Source organism: Antedon mediterranea, chromosome 10, assembly GCF_964355755.1.
Source record: "Antedon mediterranea chromosome 10, ecAntMedi1.1, whole genome shotgun sequence".
Classification (NCBI taxonomy): Eukaryota; Metazoa; Echinodermata; class Crinoidea; order Comatulida; family Antedonidae; genus Antedon; species Antedon mediterranea.
In genome coordinates, this window is record NC_092679.1 from 10,298,342 (window position 1) to 10,312,804 (window position 14,463).

Consider the following 14,463-nt stretch of genomic DNA (forward strand, 5'->3'; position numbering starts at 1 on the left):
GCTGCCAATAAAAAATACCGTATTTTTTGTTTACATGACAAAAGGTCAACATTCGTATTTTTATTTTCTGTCGCTGTTGTCAGCTGCTTTACACACGTGTATAAAGATATATTCGGCGAAAATGTGGAGCGAAGACGTCACAGTTTTACTAAATAAATGTGTGTGGGGAAGCTAAAATGTCTGGCCAACTAAAAGGTAATAAAAGGGACAACCACATTTATAAAGACATTTCTAAAAAAATAAAGCAGGAGTATGGAATAAACTGGTCTCCAAAGCAAGTAAACTCAAAGCTGAAGAGCCTGCGAAAGCAGTACAACATTGCAAAATACAATAACTCGGGGAGGGAACGAATTAATTGTCCCCATTACGATGTTTTCTGTGCTCTCACAACATCTCTATCACTAGGGCTAGGCTGTTGAAAGTGAGACGTAAAACTTCTTTATTGCGACTTTTAAAGACCCCTTCCCTGCAATTTTGGACGTTTTTTGGAAAATAATACATATATATCACTTTAAAAACATTAAACCATGTCATTCCTTGTCTTAAATGTACGTTTTATGGTAAATTATGATAAAAAGTGAGAAACAATGCACTACCTAAGTAGCTCGCGGCGATCGACCTCTCGTGGACGGTCTCAGGCCTAGCCTAGCTAGGCTTAGTTTTGTAGGCCTAGCTGGTAAACATCGGTAACGTACGAACATCGTACGCTAGCTATATACCTAGCCTGACGTTGTATAGTTGCTGCATTAATTGTCTTTCTATTTTTGCCAGACTCCGTTGATACAAATTGGGGAAAACCCGGTATTTTCGCTGAAAAGTTAGGAGTCTTCCATTTGTTTTGGCTTCACGATCGATCGAAAAGTGGGCGAATTACAGGTGAAAAACAACAATATCAATCCGCGCGCAATGCATTTTGGGATTTATAGCGGGCCGCTATAATTATTAAAATCGATTTATTTTTCACATTTTTAACCGTTTAAAGACGAAAAAAGTTATCGCAATAGGACCATATAGTATTATTTTTACATTAAATATAGTTTGTGATCTTAAATTAGATCTAAAAAACGTAGGGAATGGGGCTTTAATTATCGATCAAATAAATGAATGGCAATTTGGGTAAAAAAAGATGAAATTTAACACGACCACCCAAGAAGTATTGTTAGCAGAAACGGGGTACTAAAAAATACGGTATAAAAAATATCGTATTTTATACCGTATTTTTATACCGTATTTTAAGCAGTTGCAGCAGAAACAGGCCCTTAGTTGGCCGGACATTTTAGCTTCCCCATCCCCTCCTTCCCCACCCCCTCCTTCCCCATCCTCTTCTTCCCCATCCCCTCCCCCTCCTTCCCCACACAGATTTATATAGTAAATACTGTGACGTCTTCGCTCCACATTTTCGCCGAATATCTATACACGTGTGTAAAACAGCTGACAGCGACAGAAAATAAAAACACGATGTTGACCTCATGTCACCTCAAAAGTAAAAAAAAAATACGGTATTTTTTATTGGCAGCAGAAAAGGGTACAAAAAATACGGTATAAATTTGTAAATACCGTATTTTATCCACAAATTTTGTGGGGAAAATACGGTATACAAAATACGGTAAATTAGGACACAACCAGACAACATAGTTACAGTAAAGTACGAAAAATCGAACAAAATGGGGGTAAGATAAGGTGTTAGATAAATTCCAGTCAAAGTATATTGTGTGAGTACACACAGCCTATAAGTGTATGAGGATAAAATGAACTGGTAAATGTAAAAGTGAAAATTATTTTACTTAGCCAAAAACTGGCGTGGTAATCTGTTGACAGCGTGAGGTGAAGAGGATGAGATGCTACCGAGATGCTCACGCTGTCAAAAGATGATTGCGAGGGCGCCCCGCAATCACGTGATATTATTATTATTATTATTTTATTTATATAGCGCTTTTCCAAATTAGTATAAAATGATCAAAGCGCTTTACATCAGCAAACCCAACAATGAGTCACTTCTTAGGAAATAGATGTGTTTTGAGGGCTTTTTTAAATTTTAAAACCGTGGTTTGTTCCCGGATCAGAGACGGGAGTTCGTTCCACATCACCGGTCCAAATTTTGAGAAAGTATTATTTCCAGAGGTCCGCTTTTCGAGACAGTGATCTAATCTAGTGTGATCTATCTCGGACCTCAGGCCTCTCTTAGCACATCTATACACCCGTAAGAGATTGCTCAGATAACAGGGCGCATTATTATTTATACAATTGTAGACATGAAGTAACACTTTAAAAGTGATTCTACTTTCAACAGGTAGCCAATGCAATTCATAAAGCAGAGGTCTAGAACTAACAAACATAGGTACTTGGTAAATTAATCTGGCAGCCCGATTCTGAAGCTTTTGTAATCTCGAAATGTTATGTTTGGACATTCCAACAAATAGTGAGTTACAATAATCTAACCTGGATAGAATTAGTGACCTCAAAGCCTCGTTACACGTTCTTATTCTACGCAATGCCCTTAAGAAAAAAATTACAGTACGGCAGACATTATCAATGTGGGGTGTCATACAAAGAAAAACATCAAACACCACACCAAGATTTCTAACTATGTTGGAGGGTTTAACAATAATTTCACCAATATTCAGTTGAATATTTCTATTACTAATGTCGACTTTTGGTGGAGTTAAAACTAATAACTCTGTTTTTGATACATTCAGTTTAAGTTGATTTTTGTACATCCAAATACTAAGATCATTACTACATTTAGAAATTCTGTAAATGGCAACTTCGAGATCCCCTGGCACTTTAGGGTTAGCTGGTATACAATTGAGTGTCGTCTGCGTATAGATGAAAAAGTATCCCATGAGACTTAATAATGTTAGCAATAGGTTTAATGTAAGTGGTAAAAAGTGTGGGACTAATTGTGGACCCTTGTGGGACACCGGAGCTAAGATAAAATTTACTTGATTCAGATCCATTTAAAGTGACTTTACAATATCTGTCTTCGACGTATGTTTTAATCCAGTTACTAGCATTTCCTATTACCCCATAGTTAGGTGATCATTTAGAATAACCTATTGTTATTGTACAAAATCTTCATTGTTATTGTCAGTATTATTGGTTATCCGCAACGAAGTTGCAGGATAACCTCTTGTGATTGTACGAAATCATCATCTTTTTAATCATCTTCTTTCTTTCTGTATGATTTTTGTGTAACGCTTTTCTCTAAAACTTGCAAACATAACATTTTGTTAACTATCATAACATATTGACATTTACGTAACGTCGTCAAGCGAAGCTTTTCATGACGTTTATAATTGCGCAACGTGACTTACGCGCGATTTAATGATTTTCTCGTATTTAACATAGGTCAAAAACAAAATGACATTTCAAATTGAAACTTTGCAAAAGTTTAACATATTTTTTTTGTGTCATATTTCAATTAAAAAATAGCTTAAAATAATAACACTTTTTTATTAATAGTAATACACTACAATATACATTTCTCTTAAGAACAAAATATAAATAATTTCATAATGTAATAAATATAAATCTACTTTTTATTTTCTCTTAAAAACAAAGTCTATAAATAATTTGTTGTCAATTTTTTCTTTTTTTAGCATATTTTCACTAAAAAATAATTTAATTAAACATAAAACTTTCTTATTCAAATAAATAGTTATTACTTACTAAATAAACAGATGATAAACGTTCTATAAATAATTCAAGATTAAAAAAACATTATATAAAAAACAGTGCTTTTATTGAACACTTTCATATTTCAATTTAAAAAATAGCTTAAAATAACTTTTTAAATAATGATATTATTATAATATACATTTCTCTTAAGAACAAACTATAAATAATTTCATGATGTAATAAATATAAATCTACTTTTTCTTTTTTCTTAAAAACAAAGTCTATAAATAATTTATTATTTAAGGATTAAAAAACATTATATAAAAAACAGTACTAAGTCCTTTTTTTTAAATGCAAAGTTACCAGTCAATAAGTTTAATTTATAACTTTCTGTAGGAAAAAAATTGCAAAATTCAAAATGCGCAAAATTAATTTCTAATCAACTTTCTACGCGTTTCATGTCGTTTTAAGCACGTAAACAATTCACACGCGTGCGCAAATTTTTACGTGTGCGGTGCGCACGTAGCATTAAAAACATATTTTTTCGCGTGATTTATGTTTTTCCAGCCTTTTCTAGTAATTTTAACAACTTTTAAACAATTTCGACTTAAGGTAACGTCATACGAGCACGTCGAATTGGCCAATTTGCGCACGTTTTTTATGAAAAAGTTCAAAAATTCGCCAAAATTATGCATTTTTAGTCGCGTGGAAGCGACTCTATAGTTCACTATGTCGGTCTGTCGGTCTGTCTGTCGGTCCGGTATCACTATGCGTTTTATCGCTTTCTGACCTTATCTTGATATCAGTTTAATCTAGCTAAGTCAATTTTTCACAGTATATTCCTTATGGCCAGGAATCGATGTGGTTATGTTTTCACGGTGCGCAATAAAAAATTACGCGGTCTACGCACGATTTAACGAAATCATCATGAATCACAATTAAATAAAATTTGGTACTCATAAATTTCAGGGCATAAATCATCATATGGCAATACAATTACGTGCGTAGCGCATGTAACGCATGCGTACGCGCGCTTAAAATTTTCAACATTTATTTTCGATGAAATAAGAGTACGTTTCAGGCAATTTTAAGCGTTTACAAAATTGCCATGAGTGCGCAGATTTTTGCGCGCGCACTGCGCGTTAAATGTTATTGCGCACTATTTTTGCCCGATTTCTATTTTCTTGACTTACTTTTCAACTCGAAATTACGTTATACGAGCACGTCAAAAGTGACAGGCTACGCACGTGTAAATTAAAAAAATTGTTACCGGTAACTGTTTTTAAACATTTCAACATTTTTAAACATGTTCAGTAATTTCGGTCAGTTGGTAGGTTGGTCGGTCGGTCGGTAAACACTAAGCACGCGACTGCAGCCATCTATATGGCCTTGTTTTAAACAGTCGTAATTTCTAAACTGCACGGTCAACATTTTTGTGGATGACATTTTCTGGGAGTTGATGAGTTGTAGATATCGAATCATGTATTAGTATGGCTAACCGGACATTGTGACGTCATCGTATGGCCACGCAATATAAAATTTAAGATTTTTGTATCTTTCGTCATAGCTCATCACATTTAATAGAACGCATCTCCACTTATCCGTTTTCCATTTTCACCCCGATTGTGATATTCTCTAGGTCAATCAACTATCTTTTGCATGAGTTAAAAATAATTTAATTTTATGACGTCATCATGCCTAAAAATTAAAATTACATTAAATTTAAATCTGTTATAGCTCGTAAGAATAAAATGTGATAATCACGATTAAAACATTTTCTGGAAGCTATTGGATTGTAGATACGAAATAATATAAAAATGTTGCCAATCGGATGTTGTGACGTCATCATATGGCCAGTTAACTAAAAAAAGTCGTATATTTATTTTTTGCGTAATAGTTCATTACATTTAAAAGAGCGCGCATCAATATTTCACGTTTTTAAATTTCTTCTACACGTTAATATGTTGTTGCTGAGATAATTTCCTTCCGAAATTGCTATCTTTGTATTTCATTTTAAAACTGTCGCCATGTTAAAATTGGAATAAATAGCGGGTCCTCGCGTCCTGTAATATCACCTATTATACACTGTATGTAATTAGTCTGTGTTCCAGATGGAGTTTTGTCTTAATATTAGTAAAAAGATAAATATTTTGGCACATATGGCGTTTCATACGTATACTACTTGATTTTGGATACTCCGTCTGGGGAAACACGCACAAGTCACGTGGTTTGACACCAAGAATTCTTGGTGCATACGATTATCCGGTTGACTAGTTTCAGCTGCATGCGATTGGCTACTCACTCGTACACCGTTTTAATATTCATATTTTAGAATTTCAAAGACTCAACAACTAAGATGATGCGCATGCGCTATGTTACGTTTAGACAACGTGTACTTGGGTACATTTATGAAAGTTTCTGAAGGCTAGAAATTATTTTATATGCCTAGTAGTCTGGTAAACATTTGATGGGATTTTTCCCAAGAACACGAAAACTCGTCTTGATATGATAAGCTAGCTTCTTCGCAAATCAAACATTGAATGGATCATTTATTACGCGGAGATAATTTTGATTTAATTCCGACCCAGACCCTGTCCTGTTCTGTGTGGTGGTGTAGCCCTGTCGTGTGCCGGTGGTATGTAGGCCTACTTTATTGGCGTTTTATTTGGCAGGTCATACGTGCGAGTTGAGTAGGACCTACGAAAGAGGCCTAGGCCAAGGACTAAACAATTAATAAACAAAACAACTTGGCATTACGATTTTATATTTCAACAGTCTCGATCGTACATTCAGCACTGTACGTACTCGATCTTTTTCATTTTGAAACAAAATGATCATTGGTTGATTCGAAATCCATGTTTACATACCGCCCGCCCCATATAGCCAAATACGGTATGATAACCTACGTCATTCTTATCGGATGTTTGCGGTCTGCAAATCGATTTCTATACGTGTTTCACAAGTCTGTATTTTCAGACAAAAATCGCGGTCGAAATAAAAACAAATAAATTTTAAAAAAAAGATAATACAGACTTGGGGCAAGTCTATGTATGTAATATGTAAACATATTTTACTGTTTATACCGACTGTAATGGAATGGTATAGCCCAAATCGTTTATTTCCTACCTATTTCTATAATGTAGCAGGCCAAATAAGACTAAGTTATTTTTACAGGATAGAGGGAGGCAAACAATATTTTTCTCGTATCAGAGCCGTTCATCGTTGTTAGGAGATATGTGATTTCTATTACATTTTCCAGTTTGTTTGTCAGTTGCTCGTCCGGCCTGTAGGTCATAATGACAACGTGAACACTTCCTTTTAATGTTAAAAGATACGTCGTTAAACGTCCATGTTTCACCACTTGCGCGGCGGATAACCAAACTCGTCAAAGTGACGAGTTTCATGTCTAGTTCTTCTTTCTGTACACTTTTTGTGTAACAATTATCTCAAAAAGTTGAATAGCAATGATCACAAAAATTTTACAATGTCTTTCAAATACTTTAACTTAATCATAATAAGCTTTTCAATGTGATCACTCAACCGTGACGTCAATAATACGCGATTTTGTGAAATCACACTATCAATCATATCTCCATAATTCATTATCACATATTAATGAAATTCACTACACGTAAACTTCAGGTCAAGGGTAAAAATATTAGCAAATAAAAAGTTGCGCGTTTCAAGGCCATGCACGTGAAATCGCGCGTTATAAATTTAAAACGCTAAAAATTAAGTTTTGATCAATTTAGAGCATGAATTAGGCCATTTGCGCCTTTCAAAAAATTACTGCGCAAAAACACGTTTTTGCGCACGCGATTCTTGGAAAGCGTAAAGGATAAAATTTGATGTATAAATCACAATCTACTCACATTTCTTAGTACATTCACCGATTATGAGTTCATTTCGACTCAAGGTAACGCTATACGAGCACGTTAAAAATGACAAAATGCGCACATTAATTTCACAAAAGTTCTGAAAATGGTGAAAAATAGGTCTTTTTTAAAATGAAAATAACTCTTCAGAATGCAAGATGACCCCCAATTTTTTTAACTTATTCGGGAAGCCATTGAGTTGTAGATATGAATTTATGTACACATTTGACGTACAAATTGTTGTGACATCATCAAATGGCCACTTGAATTTAAATTTAAGTATTTTTCTCTTTCGTCATATAATTATCACATTCAATAGAACGCATCTCTGTTATTTTGTGCCCGATTTTCGCTAAAATTTGAGTATGTGATTTCTCAATTAATTGGCTTTCTCATGACTTGCCACTATTTTCATTTTGATGACTTAATCACGCGTAAAACCTTGAATAACGTAGGTCGTGTAATTTCAACTTCGCCGTAAATTTAAATATCTTACAGCTCTTCAGAATTGAAGGTTACCTTGATTATTATAATTTATTATGAAAGCTGATGAAATGTAGATATGAATTCATATAAAAATCAAGCCTATCTGATGTGACGTTAACATATGGCCAGATGAAGTTAAAAATGTATTTTTATTGCATTGTGCTTCTACGTGCCAAATTCTATTCCATTTCTTATATTTATTTGCTCAATTCATTATCTTTCGAAATTGTCATATTCGAGTTTATTTTGATAACTCCATCAAAAAATTAGAACATGATGTGTGGCCTGTAATTTCACCTATGCTACACTGTATATAGATATACATTATATACTGTACATATTGTATTTGGCATATAATAGGCTCAACTCAACACTATAAGCGTATAATAGGATGGCATACATCAACATTTTCTGATCGTATGTTAACGTACGTGCATGTAAAAAAATAATAATTTCAGTAAAATGATAAAAATGATCACCTATAATTCGTCAAAGTGACGAATTAAATTCTAGTTATCTTTAAGTCTGTTTACAAGTATATTGTGATCTACCGTGTCGAAGGCTGCGGATAAATCTAGAAGTACCAGTATCAACACACGACCCTTCCTGCAGGATATCAGTTTTAAGCTTTAACAGTGCTGTCTCTGTACTAAATTTGGGTTTGTAAGCAGATTGTAACGGCTTCATGAGGTCGTTTTCAATACAATAATTATTAAAAGCACTCAAGATTGGCCTTTCAATTAGTTTTCCAAGAGTTGGAAAATTTGAGACAGGTCGGAAATTTGCCAAAACATTCTTAGACTTTGTGGAAAAACACCCGATATGTATGAACTATTTACTTTAACACTTATCGGAAAACTTTAAACATCTGGGTCTATACCATAGAAAAGCAATTTAGTAATTAAAATGATTTACACATTTTAATCTTGCGTTTATTTTAATTTAATTGCAGGCCTAATATAAGGGCAAATAAAACTCTCAGATCAGGAGGCAAAAGGCCGGGTGGAAAAAGGCCTGGTGGCAAAAGGCCGGGTGCCAAAAACCAGAGTGGCAAAATGGACTGGGTGGAAATGGGCCGTTGTCGAAATACCGGGCGAAAGGCTGGCAAAAGGCCAGGTGGCAACCGGCCGGAACCTATGTACTACTCACTATGCTAATTAAAGTTCAGGTGGGACATACACTGACCTATGACCCTTTCTTAAGGGGTCATGGTACAGGATTTGGCACTTTACGTTTTCTCAGTTGGTTAAACTTACTTATTGTACTTTCCAAGGTTTCATCGATGTACGTGATCATGCTACTTTTAATGACCACTAATTAATTACTTTCTTAAGCAGATTGGATACAGGGGAGTTGATACTTAAGAATGATAGATCTTCAATTAAACTCTAAAAATAAACATTTTAGCATTGGTTTTACATGTGTACTCATTATTTTAATTAAGTCCGGGTGGGACTTAATTAAGGGGTCATGGTACAGGATTTGTATATGAAAAGTATATTATTATATGTCAACCAGAGCTATGCTCACTGAACCGTAAGAATGAGTTAGTCTCTACTTGTAGACATAGGAAAAAATTCTTACTAAATTGCAGATCCAAATAGTTTATCTAAAACAATAGGCTATTGTATACGACTTCCTGATGACTCACTTCTATTAAGTACTGTGTCACTTATGTTTTATATTTCACCTGAAGAGTGCGGCCAGCTACATGCTGGCCGTACAAAACAAATTTGTAGTGATTAAAACAATGAAGTAACCAAGTTTTCTGCTGTTATTTTATTTATACATAAATATATATATATTTATAGATCACCGGGCGGTTTCGAATTAATGTTCATTGCCTAATGTGTTTATATATATAAAAGTATCTCTTCGGAGATCCCGCCTCGTGAATAAAAATACTGAAAGATGAGGGCGTATCAATTTGATCTCTGGTGCGCGTGCGTACAACTGAGGACTAGTGCTGTTCCGCCGTACCACGGTTAGGACATCTGCATATCAAGCAGGCGGTCCGAGTTCGAGCCTCGGTTGGGGCGACTTTTTCTCATTCTCACAGATTTCCTCATCTTTATCGTTTCAAATTAATTAATAAAATTTCAGTATATCACCGAGCGGTTTGGAATTAATGTTCATTGCTTAATGTGTTTATATATATATAAAATATATGCCAAAATTTGGGCAGTCACCTTTGCGGCAAATCTTGCAAAACTTGTTCATTGGTTGATTCTACTGAAAAATTTTAGAGTAACCAAACTGGCCGCATTTTTCGGATAAGACAATCAATTAATTGTCTAACCAAAAACGTCATTTATCTCATATACTGTAATATTTGTGGCAAACAGTACGTCGGAGAAACAAAAAACACTCTCCGTATGAGAATGACACAACATAGATCAGCTATCAAAACATTAAAGCTTGATCAACCTGTAGCCGAACATTTTAATTCAGCTGGTCACTCGATTGCAAATTTCAGAGTTATTGCAATAGATCACGATGTCAAATGGAGCGACAAAACTCGCAAAGACAAAGAAAACCACTGGGAATTACTACTTAAAACCACAAAACCTTTTGGACTTAACATTAGGAACATACTCCCAGATCGGTAAAATTATTCCATTGACTACCAAAATTTAAGTTTCAATATTAACCACCATTTTAGCTTTTTTAGTTCCATTCCAAATTTTTTTTTTTTTCTACCAAGCTACCTTCATTGTTTTCTACTCTTATTCAGTCTCCACCCACTATTCAACACGCTGTTTCTATTGTTATATTTCTTTCCACCCAGGCAGTACTTGCCAACTCATATGCTATGACTTTATCCAAATTCCCTCACTTGCACTGATGAAGGGCTAGTGTTGCCCGAAAGCTCTGCTAACTTTCTGGCTGTTTACTTTATCGTTTTGATTTAGCTTTTCGCTTTTTTTTTTTGTATCTCCATTGAGATCCAGCCACTGATGCCCACAGCATTGTCATTTTTTTCAGTAATTTGCCTTCGGATTTATATATATATATATATGACGTTATACTATGACTTTATCCAAATTCCCTCACTTGCACCAAAGATAGTGTAGTAGGAAGATGTTACACTTCCTATTCGTTCAATGCAAATAAAAGCGAGACAACATGGAGCTAAATTTAAAGGGCGCCTCGCACGTCGAGTAGGGATACGGAAGGTTATTGTATAGGAAATAGGCTATATAACAGAAGAATAATATGACTGTAAAATTAAGATTTAATACGAATTAATATATAAAATGTACTGTTATCTTTATAGAAAGTGCAAATGAATCATATTTTTATGTTTTGGAATACAAATTTGTGTTTCAATTACCTGGAATTGTTTAGGTACCTGGAATATCTACCATATTTTATTTCTTTTATTTTAATGTTTTTATTTGCAAATCAACTTACCTTTTAAAAAATTATTATTTACATTTAATTGTTAACATTGGACAGAGATAAAGAATGTATACCTAGCTTTAGAAACACTTTTTTATCAGAGTGAATAAATATATTAGGGGCCTATTAGTGGTAATAATAATAGGCCTACAATGTGTATGCCTATATAATAATCGATTACGTATGGTTTATTTCTAAATGGGTAATAAAAGAGAATAGGTAGTATGGCATGTGTAATCAATCAATCAATCTCTATTGTAATCAATAATATTAATTATTATACAAATAGTCGTCTATAAGGGGAAACATATACAATGAATACGGTACCAGTAGGCCGCAACATTCAATAGGAATTTAGGACTACGGGTATGTTTTTTTTACTTAATTATTGTTAATTATCTATTAATTTAAATAATTTAATAATAACTAATTATTATATTATGCTTGTAACACTCCGAACTTTCGTGCATTCATCGTAAAGTTGCCATGATTATGTAATGCCTAACATTATCGATAATAATATAAGCCGATGAGTTCATCATTAATATTGGTAAGGTATATCAAAGAAAAAAATATCCGTGGGGAGGCCTACTTTAGCCCCTTTTATTATACTACCCTTACAAAAAATGTTCTGTAGAATCTATATATAGAAGTTTTAGAATTCTATATTAATCTATAGAAACAAATAATTTCTACCTACCCCTAGAGTTTTTAGAAATTGCTGTATAGAAAATATTGAAATTGCAGAAGAATTGCTATCATTTATTCATAAATCATATATTGTTTGCCAACAACAATACTGTAAAATTTGCATTATGACTTCAGACTTGACTGGGGTTTACCAAGATGAGTAAGAGTTTTTATGGGTACGGGTTGGTTTGGGTACGAGATGACCAGCATCCATTCATGATTGCGTCTACACAGAGGCGCGCGTGAGCCTCCTCCTGATCCTAGCTCAGTGTTTACAGTCATGTCATTCCAAAACTCACTCCAAATAAATGTATTAACAATTAAAAAGATCCAAAAACAGTATGAAAACATCATATTAATTTTTAACTTTGTATAATAAAAAAAAAAAAAGAAGTTTTATGTTTTTTGTGGCTTATTTTTACAATTTATTGCCGAAAACACCATTTTCGTTGGGATTTGCCATTGCGCTCCTCATCTTTCAGATTCGTCTATCCCTACTCGTCGTGAGAGGCGCCCTATCTCGAGCGGTTCTCTAATTTTTGAGCGAAGTGTAACATCTTCCTACTACACTATCTTTGCTTGCACTGATGAAGGGCTAGTGTTGCCCGAAAAGTAAACAGCCAGAAAAGTTAGCAGAGCTTTCGGGCAACACTAGCCCTTCATCAGTGCATATATATAAATCCAAAGGCAAATGACTGGAAAAAAAATGATAATTAATTAATTAATTAATTAATAATTAATATTAATAATCATAGGGAATGGGGATAGTAATTTAAGAGGGTAATTCGAGATTTATATGATGAAATGAATTGAATAATATTGTAAAGTGTAACGATGATGCAAGTATACGTATAGGGGAATTAGGGTAGAGTGTATTTGGAATAGAAGTAATTATTTATTTATTGTTGTAATCATTTATTTGTTTATTGTATTTAATCGGGTTTTGAGTATTAGGAAAGGGGTAAAGGCCATCTCTAGAGATAATTGAGGGAGTAAAGGGAAGATATTTATGTGTTTATTGTTAACGGGTATTTATTTATTAGATGTTATTGAATGGTTAAATGTGAAACTTCATATGAATGCTCGTTTGAGCCTGAGGTATAAATGTTTAAAAGAAAAGGGAAAAAAAATAATTAAAATAACGATAGAAGCTCTTGAAGTAATTGGTAATTGTTTTCTGTATAACTAAATTGGCAAGGTTTCGTGACACTGAGGACTCTTGGGCAGTATCATAGGAATATTTGGTAATACAATGTCACACGTTGTTCACATGATATCTCAATATCATATACCATAACCGAACCCTTAACCTAACCGTAGCCTATTTAAAAGTATATCATCTTTATCTAGTCCACCCACACGCCCTTAAAATACGAAAAGATATTAACATTCAGTGAATTATTTCTATTTTATATCACTGTGCTCCACTGGCGCCAAATTGGGTCCACTTGAGCACAGTGTATTAGTATACGAAAATATATTAAAATGGTTGGGTTTGTGATGTCATTTTTGCTTAGGCTCGGGGTTTTAGGCTATCGAATTGTAAAATTATACTACAAATGTTTTACAGTATTTCCATTATCCTCAGGAAGGCATTTGGGGATATATAGATATGGATACACATACGTGATGGTGTAATGGTAATATCGGACTAGCATGTGATAGGCATGGGTTCGAGGTTATCTGTACCATACTAATTGCATCCTTAGGCAAGATGCTTTACTCTCATTGCCTCGTCCTTCGGATGGAATGTAAAGCCGTTGAACCCGTGTACTTAACAGTGCACGTTAAAGAACTTGGTACACTATTCGAAAAAAGAGTAGGGGATCGTCTCCCGGTGTGCTGCACTGTTGGCTACCGTGGGTCCGTGAAGGGCCTAATCCGAATTTCCTCAGTTTCCAGTTAAGCTTGAGGACAAAAAATATAAATACCTTTACCTTTTATGAAAATTATAATTAACACCCAGAATAAAGCGTGCCATCTTATTCTGATTAACTTGCAATTTACGTTTAAGACATTTATTTAGATTGGAATACCAAGAACAGGCACCATATTTAAAAAAAAATTTACAATTAAAATTAAAGTTTATTTTTTTATTCTGACTTGTTTAGCCACCACTGATTGTGAGGGCGTTTGTTGTATGAGAGAATGTATCTGGTGGGTGAAAATCTGTGAAAATACCATATATGACTCTGTGGTCTAGTGGTATGATACTCGCCCTGTAAGGTTGTCCCGAATCCCGCCAGAAACATTTTTTCATACGACTAAAAAGTACGGAACTTTCGACAATGAACTATGCTCCACGCGATTATGAGATCATGTTCCGAATATGAGCACTGTTTCTATCATTTACAGTATGATTTTTATATGTTTATATATATTATGTCCGCAC